Source organism: Larus michahellis, chromosome 2 (genome assembly GCF_964199755.1).
Source record: "Larus michahellis chromosome 2, bLarMic1.1, whole genome shotgun sequence".
Lineage (NCBI taxonomy): Eukaryota > Metazoa > Chordata > Aves > Charadriiformes > Laridae > Larus > Larus michahellis.
In genome coordinates, this window is record NC_133897.1 from 85425272 (window position 1) to 85441005 (window position 15734).

Genomic DNA, 15734 nt, shown 5'->3' on the forward strand with positions numbered 1-15734 from the left:
AAAGGTTGAATATCTAAATAAATATATGTTTAAAGATCTGTTTCTAGTTCTCTCTTTTTAAGCTACTTGGATTGGCCCAATCCTTAAGACCATCTACTTTAGGTAGGTAAACATGTTCAAAAATAGAGTGAGATTCAGTGGTGTGAACATGCGCATTTTACAATTACTCAGTTTCAGGAGGAAAAAACCCTTCTAGTAACCAGAATCATTTCTATATGGAATCTAAATTTGAATTGCAAGGAGTTTCTGATAAATTCTTCTTGACCTTTATGCTCACTTCTTGCTCTAGACTCTAAAATGGCATGGAGGATAAATTGTGTTAAAAAATCATTTGATATCTATGGTTGTGCTATTACACACTGTGTTTTAAGCTTATGTGAGATGGTTGCCACAATAACACAGGTCTGGGATTGTAATGGGCTAAAGTGTGTCTTTTGCCAACTGTAGCTGTGATTTTCTATTAGATATATTGGTCATATATTAACTTGTAGGTATTCTATTCTGCTTTGAACTTATATATATGTACATATATGTACTATATATGTTACATGTACATGTGTATGTAATATACAGATAGGTATGGTTTATATGTTTTTGTGTATATATATATATGTACCTATATGCATATATATATAGCATAGTTTTCATTCTTAGCATGGAGAGGCATTGTTATTCATAGTGGACAAATAATCAGTTCCTCACTCAGGCAAACACTTACTGAGTGAAGCCTGACTTACTGAGACTTTACTCTGAAGATTGTCATATATATTTACACAAATATTATTGTACTTCCTTAAGATTCTTTAAAAAATGTAAAAGTCAGTGACCAAACGATGGAATGAGAAAAATGTTAAAGTTGCTGTCTAAGTTTTATTCCTTTTTATATATTTGAAATTATTTTCTTCAGTTCTTGAGAAAACAGATTGCCTAAGTTCGTTTCATATGCTATAAGTTCATAAGAGGAATCATTAGCACTTTATTTTGAGAAAGATGATGACACCAAATTCAGATTTTCCAACAGGGATGCTATCCTGCTATATTATTGAAGCGGATTTAATGAGCTCCAACACTATTTTTCATGCCAAGACTTGAGTTCAGATTCTGTTCATCTGTGAGAGCTGGTAATGTATGGAACAAATAAAATACTGTAAATAAATTTCATACCCTGCCTTTCCTTTTTGGTGATAACAATATCAAATATTGCAGTAAAAGGAATGACAGGTCAAGTCTTAGCAGCCTGGATGAAAGCTGCCCAACAAGCTCCCCTTTGCATGACCTTTCAGAAGCTGGTAGATTTCTTATAGCTTTTTATATACCTATATTCTATAAGTCAAACTGTTAAGATATATGGAAAAAAGCAAGAGAGAAATTAGTCTATGCTCTTAACATGAAGTTGGAAGACTAAGATTTCTTTTTTTTCCAAACTACAACTAGTCCAGAAGTATTGTTCCTTGCCCTTAGGGAATTTGGAGAGAAAAAAAAAAATCACTAAAACCAAAAGGAACTACAGTCGCATGCAAATAAAATTTGCCAAAGTTTTATGTGTGATGATAAGTCTTAGCATTTCTTCCTCTGTAACTAAATCTTATTCCCTGGATGAATCATGCATCATATGGGATTTAAAAAGAAGCAGCAAGGTCTGTTCTCTCAACAGACTGTGAAACGCCTCAGGAAGTCGATGCACATTCTTATATGCTCTTCCTGCTCTTCCCCTGACATGCCCTCCCAGCAGGATGAGGAGATCCTTACTGTGCAACCTTTTGATTAACTATTTAATTCTGAACCCCTTTTGAGGATGTCTTTATTCATTTGCAGATCTCATACACACAGCCTGAGCCCTTCTGTGCTATTCCTCCCTCAGTGTGTTTTTTAGAGGTCAGGCCGTTCCATTCCATGACACTGCTAAGAGATTTTTCACAGGAAAACTGGCTGCGTTAGCTCTGCAGTATTATCAAAGATTAGGACATCATACAAAAAAAGGTGTGATTTGTGCTTGATGGTTTTAGCTTTGTCTTGAGATCTCACTGAATTGTTTAGATGCTGTTCAGTTAGCTGCGAAACCTTTTTTGAGTCCGTCTTTGGACACTAGATGTTTCTACAGAACCACGCATGATCTGGTAGCAGTTGTGCTACTTATTTAGTAAACACCACGTGCTTGATAATACAGGAAGAAAAGCTGTGTGTTTGACTTACTTGAACACAGAGTTAAACTGATGTTAAGCCTCTTTGATTAGATAAGTATGTTCCCTCTTGGAGCCATATTTATCCTGTGTTGTTTCGTAGTGAAAAGAGGAAGACCTCAGGGAGGCTGGCAAAGTTCATCTCAGAGCTTTTATTTGTATCTGCAGCCTAATTCCCTGGTACAAATCAGAAATTTCTTGTGTATCTAGCAATAGAAAGCTGGTGAAGAGGATCCAGTCACACCACCAACTGACAAGAGACCCTTCTCCAGGCTGTCCATCCAAGAGGCCACTTGGACTGCACAAGAGGAAAATTCTAGGGATGCTACAGAAGCATCACCAGGAGACAACTGACTGACATTTTTCTCATACACTTCATACACTTTTTCGTTCAAATGTAAAGATATCTCTGTGAAATATGTTACAGGTCTGACACATCTGTGCAGGAAGTAGGAGAGGAGCTGCATTTGATAGTTCTGTAGTAATTCCAGAACGTTTAGGTTCCCAGATTCAATTGCTACTCCCTCCGCACAAATGAGTAGTGTAAAAAAGGCAATTTATGAGCAAGCCAACCCTTTGATTCTTCATAAATACTGGAATGAGGTCCTCCATGGCACAGATATAATTTCCATTGATTCCACTCTGACCTTGGTGTTAGCATTGATCTTGCATTTTATCTTTGAAGTACAATGAGCCCCTACAGCGTGCTACCAAGAAAAGGAATAATTTTTAGGTTTTAATTAGCTACTGAGATTTGATAGACTTGCCATTAGAAATTAGTGACAAAGAGTCCAATCCAATCTCCGCCTGAATTCAATAATTCCTTCTCTGAAGCAGTTGTCAAAGCAGAGGAAGGTTTGCACAGTCTAGGGAGTTTTCTGAAGTTAGCTTGTGCGAAGTCTAACTCTCTGTTAAGAAAATAACATGTGAGTTTAGCTAACTTCACTCAGGTAGGCTTCTTTGCCATCCTCCTTTTTGAAGTGGAGCAACCAAGTACTTTAAACGTCAAGCAGAACCATCTCTAGTCCCTGGTTTTATAAATAATACTTACAGTGTTAGGATTTAAAATCCCAATTAGTTAGGTGGTAATTAATGCAGACAAAATGAGAAGAAGATGCAAATAACTAAAGTATAATAGATAAATATAATAGATCAAGAAATCAAGAAGTGACTAAGAAAGGTTTGTTTAGGTAAAAGTCTGGAAAGAATGAAAATCATATTTTCATAAGAAGAAGTAGTCCCCAGGTCTGGGATGAAGCAGTTCCACTGACGATAGTCCTATTAGGCGGCAGCAGCAGTCTCACTCATTCTGTCTTTAGCTGAATATGTCATTGAATGTCAGCATCCCCAGCTGAGATGACAGCTTGACTTTGGGTGGGTAGACACTTTATGTTTCTACCACATTTTTTTTTCTCACTGTTCAGCTACACCCCCAGAGAGAAATTTTTGAAAAGCAAATAACAAAACATAAAGCTTTTTGACTATAGAGGTTAGGTTTGTTTTTATACTCGCAAGAAAATGCTAGGAAGATGCATATGCTTGCAAAAATAATTACCAGTTGGTAGAAAACACGCATTTCTCATCTCTTTGTGTGAGCAACTATTTTTGGTTTGAGGTGCTCTATATTTCAGAGAAATATGAGACTAATGGAGAGTAGGGCAAGGTCAGGCATGGACATTAAAGGCCACTGTTGTCACAAGTTAGCAGATGAGAAGAGCTATAATTAAGACCACACAGGAAGAATTGTAAAAACTTTGCTGCCTTCTTTCCCCTTTACCTGAATTAATCACAGAATCAGTCTCCCTTATTCTAATCTGTTTATAAGGATCAGTACAGGAGTAAAAGCTTGGGGCTGACCTTGTCAATTTGACAATTTTCAGCTGTAGATGTATATGAAAGATTAAACTGAAACTACCATGAAAAATCTGTATTAATTGGCAGTAGTTTCAAGACAATGTATACAAGGTTGATTGTCTGGTGAGTACCAGATATGTACATTTATTAATCCTTGGTGGGTTTGGGGGTTTTTTTGTTGGTTTTTTTTTTTTTCCTTCATACATTTTTATTATTATTTCTATTTATATAACTATTAATATTTTTTTACTATTTTCCTTTTCATATCATCCTTATTTTGATGGGGTAAGAGCTAATAGCATTTTAAAAGTGTGCCAAAGGAAATAATTACAACAAATGTAATTTCTTGAAGATAATTTCCTTTCTGTTGTGTTGTCATTGTTTATCTAGAGACACTAGAAGAAATAACATTATTCTGCATAAATATAATGGAGCTGATAAGTATACACCATTTAATACAGCACTTGGTGGTTCAGGACAAGCGGTTATAAAGTAGCAGGCATGTGTACAGCATTGTTTCATAATTAGATCAGGAGATTGGAAATCAGAGTTTCTACGCTGTGATTTTTGTCTTTCTGGGAGGTATTGGACAAATCACTTAAAGTTGCTTAATTCTGTAAGTTATCAAACTCCGTTAATACATGTTATCAAAACAATACTTTGCTAGTTTACTAACTATTGAGAGCTCTGTGCAATTATTTGAGATCTTAAGATGAGTGTCTCCCTCTACCCCCTCCAAGTTTAAGAGGAGAATCATTCTCTCTCTCAAAAATGGTTAGTGATTATTCTTGTGCTCCTTTTTTACATGCCTTAAAGAAGTCTGGTTTTCCTGAAGACTTGCCCTTTCTATGAATCTTACTTTGTATGAATTTAGCACATGTTTCTGACTCAACAAGGGTGTGCTGGTCTAATGCTTGGTTACAGGAGACGACACTGTTTGTCCCCTATGCCTCTGCCTTTCACACATTGTAAAACTAAGGTTGCACTGTTTACACCTTTGCATGCTGATGGACGGGTCAGCCAACCTTGTGTGGGTTAGACCTGTCAGATGGCACGCATAATTCTGGAGGCCAAACCAGACTCCACTTAACAAAAAAGCTATTAAAAGCAAGAAAGCTGGCCTGCAAGTGGATATTACTAGTGGAAGACAGTGGGGAAAATGCATGTTTCAGTGTGTTTCTTTTGTCTAAATTATAGTGCGTGATGTGCTCTTTAACCTCTTCTGTTAGTTCAGTTGGGTATAATGGCTGCCTTCTCTTTACTTCATTCAACAATAAGGTAATTTGCAAAGGGCAGGAAGATGAATATTATTATCCCATTCCTAGCACTGGACTCAGATGGATGAAAATGGATACAGACTTTACAGCTTCTGACAAGGAAGGAACTTTGCATTATCCTTGCCAGTAATTAGGCTTCTTTTGACTGTCTTTTATTGCTTGATGATGGTAATGGTAACTGGTTAAAAACAACGAAAGTATTTTGCAGGGATAGTTTACATTCTTAGTCCTATTTTTTCATAAGTGAGAATTGTGAAAAGTTGTAGCTCTTGTAGGAATGAGTGGACCTTGAGACATGAGGGCAGCTCTGAAAGCCTGTCTGCAGGATGTAGCCTATTGGAGGTAGGGTGGATGATCAGGTTGCATCACAAAAGTCACGTTCATGCTAGATATACTCAAAAGAGCAAAGGAAACATTTACTGTATCTGGGACTTTGGAGGGGAAAAAGATTCTAAACATTTAGAAATTTGATATTAGCTAAAATCTTGAAGTCTTTATTTAGTGGTTTGGAATTTACCTAAAGGTTACTTGGAATTTTCCCCAAATGAAAACTAGAGGCAAGAATCTCACCTGATAAAAACTGGCATATCTCCACTGAAGTCAAACAGACACGGTGTTTGAAGCCGCTGAGGAGATGGTGGCTGCTTTCAGAATGCAGGCTGGTCCTTATTCTTACCACTTCTCTTTTTTATTATTATTTTTTTTTTTAATCTTCAAAGCATTTCCAAGCATTAAATAAAGTTTCTTCTTTAGGTATTTTGAAGCGTATTGGTGAGAAGTAGGCAGATATATCACCCTGTGTATTGGAACTAGAATGCCTAACTCACTTATTACGTAAAGTATTTTGTGGTCAAAGGGGAGAAAGGGCTGAAATCTTCTGTGCAGATGGCAGAAGTACTGTACAGAGGAGTCTAGTGTATCTATTAATCTCATCCAGATAAGCAGACAGTGAAGAGGTTCAATTCTGTGGCAGCCTAAGCATTAACGGCATCCCAAAGTTGATTTTATTTCTTCACTTTTTCAGGCTGAAAACACTGTGGCTAAGATTTATTATGTCATTGTCGTCTCTGCCTTTCCTCTGTCTCATCTGTATTCTTTACAGAGCCTATAAACACGGGCTGTCAGCAAGCTAAACCTGTCAGATTTCAACTTCCCCCCTCCTCCGTCTGCTACTATGCTGCCCGAGAAACAGCCCTGCATGCTGCACCCTCACTATGATTCTCATCATCACATCTCATTCATCACTGTGACTCCAAACTCAGCTCAACACATTAGAAAAAAGGTCAGGGATATGAAAGGAAAAGAGAAATAAACAACTACCCAGCGGAAGCGGTTGAGCTACAGGAGACGTGGGAGGTAAGATCGGAGCCAATTTCTCTGCCAGCAGCTGTACTGGGCATAAAGTACTTGCTATACAAGTTCTAAGTGTTTTAAGCTGGAGGGTTGTGTAGGGGTTTCCTGCAGCTTCTGGTTTATTTCCCAGCACAGAAGCGTAGTGAAAGGATAGAAAACCTTAGTTAAAGATGGGAAGGTTATAAAACTTTTTATAGCTGGAGTAAAGATGACGGATTGGTTGCTGAGCGACTAGAAATCTGATAGCATGCAAGATTTGGACTCGAGAGTTCCATAAACATCCTTACAGTGATGAAAGAACAGGTCCTATGTTGACTTTATGAGCCAAACTTTAAGAAGCTTTTGATTGGGGATGGGAGGAATTTTGTATGGAGGAAAAAGAAATTATTTTATATGAAACCGTAATATTCCTTTAAATGGGATCTGCTTCTTCCTATGTGCTACACCGTCAGTGCAGTTAGGTAGAATTTATTTAAAAAAAAATCATTCTGGCTTGGTGATATCCCTTTGCCATTCCCCTCACTGCTGCTTTGGCCATTTATCACTGAACAGGTTTGTTTTCTTGATCAGGAATTAGGTTTTTTGCCTTTATACCATTTTTTTCAAGCTCTTGGCACTTCTCATCATAAATAGAAAAGAGCTGTTAACTCTTTCCTTATTTGCAGTTTGAAAACTAGATTTAAAATATTGATGCAATGTCATGCCAGTAATTTCTTTCTCAGCAGATAAGGGAAACAAGAGAAACTGCTGAGCCTAAAATAGAAAACTTGCAAAACTCCATTCAGAAGAGTGTGATACAAAGAAATTGGCTTGTGCACCCATCGTTTTTTATCACAAATGGTATTCAGCTTATAAGGATTTTAGTTTACAGTTTTATTTATGTATGCAATAATTGGTTAAGAATTTGGTATGAGCTCTGATTATAACATATTGCCCAGCAAGCATGATGACTTTGGTCAAATAGTCAAGAATATACGTATCTTTATTGACTATTAATCTTTTAAAAAGTAATTCTGACCGTGCTTTATGTGAGCAGAGATTGGTTATGTTCTAACCTTTTTTAATATGCTTCTGTCCAGCTCATGCTAAAAGCTTGGTTTTATGCTTTATGTTTTTTAAGCTAAATAGAGAAGATAAGTAAATGGATTATTTGATACTTTTCATTAAACAAAAAAAAAAAGTAAAAGACCCCTTGTGAAATTATCAGGCGAATAATAAAACCAAAAGCATACAGTGATTTAGAAGGGTAAAGGCAGTTTCATGGAAAATGGTTCCCATGATGCCCATTAAATGCAATACTTTGAGTGCAGCCTCTGAATCTGATAATCCTTGTGCCACTGGCTGTTGAAAGGGAAGAAGGAATATTACCATACATTTTCTGTCTATTTCTCATTCTTTTCTAAGCATTTTCTATCTTGCTGAAGCTGGAGTCAAAACACGGGAGTTCTTGGTCCAAAACACTATAGCACATCATCCAGAGTCACCTGTGGCAAGAATCTAGCAGAATTTTGGGAGAAACTTCTTATAACTCAGAAAAGAAACTTTTGCATGTAAAAATAAAATAGAGGACTGCTATATCCCTCTACTTCTGTGCACGTGTTTGTGTCTTCTTCAGTAAACGTCACTGCTCTCAGTGCCATTAGGAAGCTCTTTTCTCTATGTTCGTCATATGCCATGGAATCACAGTATGGAAATTCATCACTTTTGAACGTACTGAATATTCTAGCTTTAGAAGGGTAGGGGAAGTTAAGACCCCTGAACCAGGCAACTGCATTAACACATTGTCTGCATAATAACATAACAAATGAAAAAGGCAAAAAGCTGAGCACATGGAGCTAGGATAGTCAGACAACAGAAGTCAAAGTCGATCTGAGAACAGATAAATTCTAGATTATTGTGAACTGTGGGGAGTAAAATAAATTGTGGAGAATAAGAACGAGGAAAGAAAGCATATTAGAAAAGAGAAGCACATTTAAGTTCGTACAACTTATGGTATGCTGTCAAGCGTGAATGCAGTATTGTGATACAGCAGAGCTCAGTATGGACATGACTCGCCTGGCCCCTAATGTGAAATGACTCATACTCCAAAATAAGGAAACAAAGCATACTAGAAATTTCAAACTTGTGAAGAAAGAGGTTAAGACACATTGCAGTATCCCTATAAAAGAGGCTATAACCGTAAAACAATTAGAAAATAAATGTGAGTGGCTCTTCATGAACTACATTGAACTGTAGCAATAGCAACAGCACTGGCAGTATGAAAATCATGATCCTACTACTAAAGGAAAACACAACAGAGGATAAGATCAGAATAAGAGAGTAAATTGTGGTAAGAAAATGGGAATATTTTAGAAAATAAAGAGGTAAGAAGTAGAAATATTTAAAGAGTTTAACTTGTAAAATAATATAAACTGTGAGATATCTATCTCACAGGTAGATAACAATTTTTTTGTTATCTACCACATCTCTGCAAATATAAGATAGATTGGGTGGAGGATGAAAGGAAGAAGAAGAAAAGTCCAGAATCTAGTACTTCTCTCTTTGTTAATATACTAGGAAGAAGCAAACTCATAGCCAGTTTATCTGCTGGCATCAAACGAGATTGCTTCAGTTATCTTGATCAATACCAGATGAAAATGATAGATACAAAGGAAAGATTACTTTGCACTGAGATATCAAATATTCTTTCATGTTTCTCTACCAGAGTACACTAGTATATTGAACTTGGCAGGCTGAATCTGGTAAGTACTTCGAATTTAAAGTCATGTCTTGGAAAAATAAATGGCTTATCACTTTTCCCTCTTGAATATATAGTAGAGTTTGCATTACATAATGCACTGCTGTCCACATAGCTACTGGTTGTTTGCTGGTAAATGCTGTTTAGAGGCTGTATTAAGCTATGAAAAAATGTCTTTAACTGAAATACGAAAGGCAGCCATTTTAAAGTTACATGGCTGAGGACAGAAAGGCAATTCAGAAGGTGATCTCTTTCAAATGACTAATTCATCTCACCAAGCAAAAAATTGCGTTAGCATTCACCATCTAATAAATATCATGAATGTTATATGACAAAATTTGCCTACTCTTAGTTTCTCACAATCACCTAAACTAGACTTGGTTTGCCAGGTTGTAAATCAAATTCCTGTAATGCAGATACGTTGGTTTTTTTTAACTCCTGTACTTAAGGAGGGTTATTTTAGGTACACAGACTTCACTAACCATGCTTCACAGCTCAGCTGACTGAAATCAATAGTGTGTAGACTAAGACAGATTTGCAAAATGAACAAAATCATTCCTTCGTTACAGGTCATTGAAATAAAAATCCACTGTTAAGGTAGCTGAGTACAGAATTTTATGATATACTCAGAGAGCTCTTGCATTTGTGTAACAAGAGTCACGATCACTTCGTTCCACTGGTAGAGTTCAGGTTTGTATATTGGGTATGACAGTTATAATGCTTGGCGTGCGCTCAAGTCAACGTTTGCAACATAAAAGGATGTACCACTCTAATGATTGACATGACCATTGACCTCTCTTCATTTTCTGGCAATGTTTACTTCCCATTTGACACAGCCTTAAAAAAGATTACTTGCTATATGGAATTAGGAAAAACATTGAAACATATTAGTACTCTTGTTTTTCAGATAGGAACCTCTTTCTGGGAGTTCTAAGTAGTGCATAGCAAATCAAGTAGGGTCTTATTTTTACCACAGTTCATTAATTTGATGCTACCTATACTGCTGTTTATTTAATAGGTATGGCGATAGTCCAACCACTGACTATATTTGGATATTGAATTTTATTTTTGTTTTCACTTTTCCCTACAAGATTGCCATGATTCAGCAAGACTTCTGAGTTCTCTTGCATGTCTCTGGAATGAAATCACTGTCTAACATCATCAGTGTGTGCATCCTTTGATTGTGCTGCTTCACTTCCCTCCTCCCCTTTCCCTTCTAGCTGAGGCAAACTAAACATTCAGACAAGATTAGCCCATTTCAAACTTCTTACATGAATATGAGCAAAGTTATAACTTAGGAAAAATGTGTTCTTTTTTATGGTTATATTTGTTTTTAAAATGTCAGTGTTTGAAATGGTTTAAAGTCATTCATGAGTGACCAGAATACAGTATTAAATGTGTATTTTGTTTCCATTTTCTTTCATATGGTGCCATATGAAGATGTATAACAGTGCTTGCCAGTTTATTTTCTTCAGGTAATAGCCTGTAATAATTTAAAGAAGCACAGAGCTAGATGTAGTTAAAGATTTTAATGTCACTCCCCGAAATACTCCTTTTTAAAAAACTATGTCATTATTTCATATAAAACTCAGGGATTAATTAGAATTGCAAAATTATGCAGAAAAGAGAGAGAGAATAAGTAGAAAATTTTTTTAAAAGTACAGCCAGATCATTTTATAGTTAGTCTTACAAGAATTATGCAAAGCAGTCGAAATGCAAGCAACTCACTACATTATGCATTATATTCATTATTGGTACTGTAGTTAATATGTTCTTGGCATTCTATTGTCCATTACAATAATGGGATATAATGAGATCTTTTTTTTTAATGCACCAGGTGTGCAAAGTGTATTATTCAGGATTTCTCAGGCAACCACTGGAATCTAGTCAACTCTGAGATATGCTTGCTAATAACTAGAGATACTCGGCACCCTGGCGTGTAACTTAGATTAGTCCTATACCACATGAGAAGCCTTCTATCACATGCGGTGCAGAAAACATACAGTTATGGTGAAATGTTTAGTCCCCCAAGGAGAACATCCCACCTACTATATGCCTTGGCTTGAAGTTTTTAGCAGAAAATATCCTTAAGACTGGATGGGCATGATCTTTGGAGGGAATCAGTGTCCTTCCCTTTCCCTTCATAAAGGAATGTACAGATCATGACACCTGTATGCCCAGGAATGGACAAAATACTCTTGTTAGCTCTTTCTGTTCAAATATAGCTAAATGTGAATACTAACTTTCCTTCTTCTGCTCTGTTTCATAGGCAAGATAAGGAAGAGATAACTCTAATTCGGTACAGTGGTACACTGTCAATTGTGATTTGGACAACAAAGACTGTCCTTTAATTTAAAAAAATCCATCAGGTCCAATGTAATACAACTTTTGTTTTAATTGGGCAGAACGGGAATCTATTGTTGGTGTACCATGTTGATACGGCAGTTGTTAACATGTCAGATTTCAAGAAATATTACATCAACCTTACAACTACCACCTCCAATACACGTGTAGTGAAAAAACAACTTTATTGGGTATAACACAGTCTTAATGTACCAGCCGTTTTGCTGATTAGTAATTTCTTTGTCAAGCATCTTCTTTGTTTAAGATACCCTTATTCCCTCAAAGTTCAGCAGACATATAGTTACTATATATGAGATAAGGACCTTTTGGTTTAAGAAGTATACCTCTTTTCTAAGCATTACTTTAGTATTACTGAACAGTACATTTTTGTTTTTCTTTTGTGATACTGTTGCAACCCTAGATTAGCACATAAAAAATACAGGAAATAATAGGAAAATAATAATAAAAAAGACCCCCTAGTAATATGTTAAGAGTATTGCTTTTCCAGAGACCACTGTCCAATGTCTCGTGTTTTGGTATGTACCCAGAGTGTTTCATTAGTGATAATTTGTTTCTGAAATTTCTTCTTACTACCTTTTTGTCTAGATATCCAACTGCAACAAAAATGAGCTGGACTCAAATATGGCATTATTAGTGGATTATCTGATTTCAGATTAATTTTATTTTTACTTAGAGTACTTTGTGAATTAGAGGGGGAAATTTCCTACAGGAAATTTCGTCAAATTTACTTTTTTTATTTGTCAGCTGTTAATGAATGGAAAGTCTAAGACAAGAAACATAAAAATGTATAATATTTCAAATTTAAGATTCTGTAACATGTAAGAACTACCTAAAACATAGCGATATGAGAAGCTGAAAGAAAATTAATAAAATTCTCAATTCGATGATTTTTAGTTTGCTTTGAAAAAGTTCTGGGGGGAAAAAATAGAAATTCCTTTGAAATATTTAGATAGTATTAAATCCATTGCATTGTCAATGGCAAAAAACTGACACCACTGTTTTATTTTAAACAGTTTCTCTGGATGGAATAACTTTTAACAGTGGTTTAGGCATGTCTGCTTGAGAGACTGACATGACTTGCAGAATCTTTTAATAATGAATACATTAATGGAAGAATGCCAGTTAGATTCCAGAGTTTAGACTAAGCTTCCATAGTTGCAAAAATCACTATTTTGTAATGTGAAAAAAGAAATCTTAAAAATATAAAGACAGGATGGATTGTTTATAATTTCACTGTCAGAGACCTTAACTGTAACAAAAAAATATAGAAATAAAAATTTTAAAGGATTAAAAGTTTTCTTAAAATCCTTTTGAAATAAAAAAAAATGCTACCTGTTAACATAAAAAAATGACATATTTGTACGCATTTGGATTTTAGAAATATGTATTCCTGTTCACTAAATTGAATTTCATTTTAATTGGCCTACAGAATAGTATTAATTTAAATATCCACTTTTTCCTCCTGCGCTTTTCCAAATCTCTAAGATTAGAAATGTTTCATAAATATTTCTTCACTTGAAGAGCATAATCTTATTTAAAAATTTCCATTTACTTTTTTGTTTTATGTTTAACATCCTTTAATAATCTTTACACTTGGAGTCTGAATCTTCCCCTCTTTACACCAAAACAAATCCAGATGAAAGCATTTGCTATAGCTATTTTTACTCGCTATCAATGTCCAAATTCAAATTCTGTGAGGCTCAGTCATGCTCTTGTTTCTTATTCCTGCTCCCAAACAGATGACTTTTTGGTTTATCTTTATTTCTTTGTATTTCTTCTTTTGTCTTTTGCCATCCTATACCAATCTTATACCAATCTTATTACAAATACCAAGGTATACCTGTCCATTTGCTTATTATTTGCATTGCAATCAGAAGCCTGGTTTTTGTTTTAGATTTTTTTTTTGCAGCAAATTGCCCTACATGGTATGTGTTCATAAAATATTGTTGGATTACCCTGGTGGGTTCAGGTGGAAGCACCTATCCATTTTTCATCTATTTTAATAATTACTTAACCAGAGACAAGACTTAGTCTGAGATAAAAAAATATATGGTTGAACTCACCAGTCTGCCAGAAACACTTAGTTATTCTATATGCTATGTGTGAAAGGGGAGTTTCATGTCTTGCCTCACAAAGATAGTGAGAGCATTAATTCCCTCCAGATAACAAGGCATTTAAATGCTATAAGAAAAGGAAAAATAGAACTACATAATGTGCCCGTGATTCTCAAAAACATCAAGACAGTGAAATACCCTATACTCACTGGAAGTCAAAGAACAGCATACACATTTTTATTCAAGAAGGATATCTTGAACTTTGGTCTCATGCTCTGTGGTAATATAATGGAGAAATAGTACTATTGTCCTAGTTCAAAACCAGTGGCACATATGAAAGGCCATAAATGGTTGATGTGAAGAGGACCACATTAAGAAGGCATTGTGGAAGACCAGACAGCTCTGTCATGTTTCTACTGTCCTTCTGCACTTAAGCCACACATATAGCAACTTATGGATCTGCATTGCTAAGGTTATGTAGACTCCGAAAATCAGTGATTGGTTTATATTTACCCCTAACTGCAATATGAGAAAATAATTTTCTTCAGCAGACTTCAGTGCCTTTATATAAAAGAGCATATGGGACTTTCCCCTTTATGTCATACACTTGGAGGCCTGGGGTCCTCTGCTGCTGCTACAACCCACAGCTTTCTAATTATGTCACAAAGAACAAGAAAAGATTATGGATGAGCAACAGGGTAGTTGCTAAGAGACGTCCCGTCAAGGAGATAGGTAGGAACTGCTGAGTAAAACCATTCAACAGGCACCTCTCAAGTTTTCACAGGCCTAATAAGCAGAATTCTGGGTTAAGGAGTTGCTGATGTAAATATTTTTGAATGGAGAATATGTTTGATTTCTTTTTATCTCTCAGTGAGCTCGAAACAATAAACAAACAGGAAAAAAGTGGTCTTCACGGCTTTTTTAGTCTGTAAGCAGACTGTTAGATTCATGAGTTTATGAACACATTTTGCAAAATATTTGAGTTTGTTAATGCTAATCAAAATTCTTCAAGTTTTACGTTGTGGAAAAGGCATAGTTTTAATTAAGTTAGGTGTTAATATTTAATATCGCTGTCCCTTCTACCAGAAGCAGAATGTAATGAACTGCATCTTGCAGAAGTGCTTTCTATTTAGGAATCTTGTTGGTGAAGAAGTGCTTGATCTAACAGTATAGTCTAAGACTTCTTGATAAAGTTGAGTGTATTTGTCTGGATGAAAATATATGGACAAGATGTTGTGAACTTTGGCTTTGATCCAATAAGTCACTCTGACAAATGGCTAACTCTTCAGCTTATCTCCAAATTTACTAAAAGTTCTGCTTAATCAAACATACCATACTCCATCTATAAATTACTAATTCCCAAAGTAGTATTGACAGAAAAGGAAAGTAATTCTCAGTCGTATGGATAATCTGTTCACAAACATCTGAACTCTAGCAGCATAACCATATCAATTGAGGAATCTATAAATATATCAGCCTAACGTATCGGTATTGTCAACTTTATAATTATAAGCAAAATAATGATTCATATTTCAAAATCACACCATTTTTCTACTTTTTAACTCTGTGGAAAGACTCCTATTGACCTCATGGTGCATTCGCTCAGTCCCGTTCTGACCTAATGGATAAGTAATCATACAGATGCTGTTATAAAATGTTTCTTACCTTTTCCTCTAAATGCCTGTCTGTCTTCCCATTTTTGCTCTGCCTCTCTCCTTGATGATCATACACAGCGTACTAGACCACAGACCTACTTAAAAATTGAGCTCTCTGTCATGTTGAAATGTAGTGCTTCTCCATATATTGGCACTTTTCTAGTGCAGTATACATATCATTCATGTAATAAATCATTATGCCATTGCCCATCTGTTCTAAATGCTCTCTCCATTGCCACAAACTTTGTCTACCGCACAGA

The 15734-nt window shown here is 35.7% G+C and overlaps 1 protein-coding gene across 2 annotated transcripts in view; it reads left to right on the forward strand.

The window, feature by feature from the left end:
- Positions 1–15734, forward strand: part of CDH12 (cadherin 12) — a 574263-nt gene that overhangs the window by 256266 nt on the left and 302263 nt on the right. Inside the window, exon 1 of one of the 2 annotated variants that reach the window (XM_074576153.1) lies at positions 6594–6667. The exons of the other annotated variant lie outside the window; for it this stretch is intronic. The gene's annotated coding sequence lies outside the window, so the exon portion shown is untranslated. Of the gene's footprint in view, positions 1–6593; positions 6668–15734 lie in introns of those variants that run through there. 2 annotated transcript variants of the gene reach the window in all.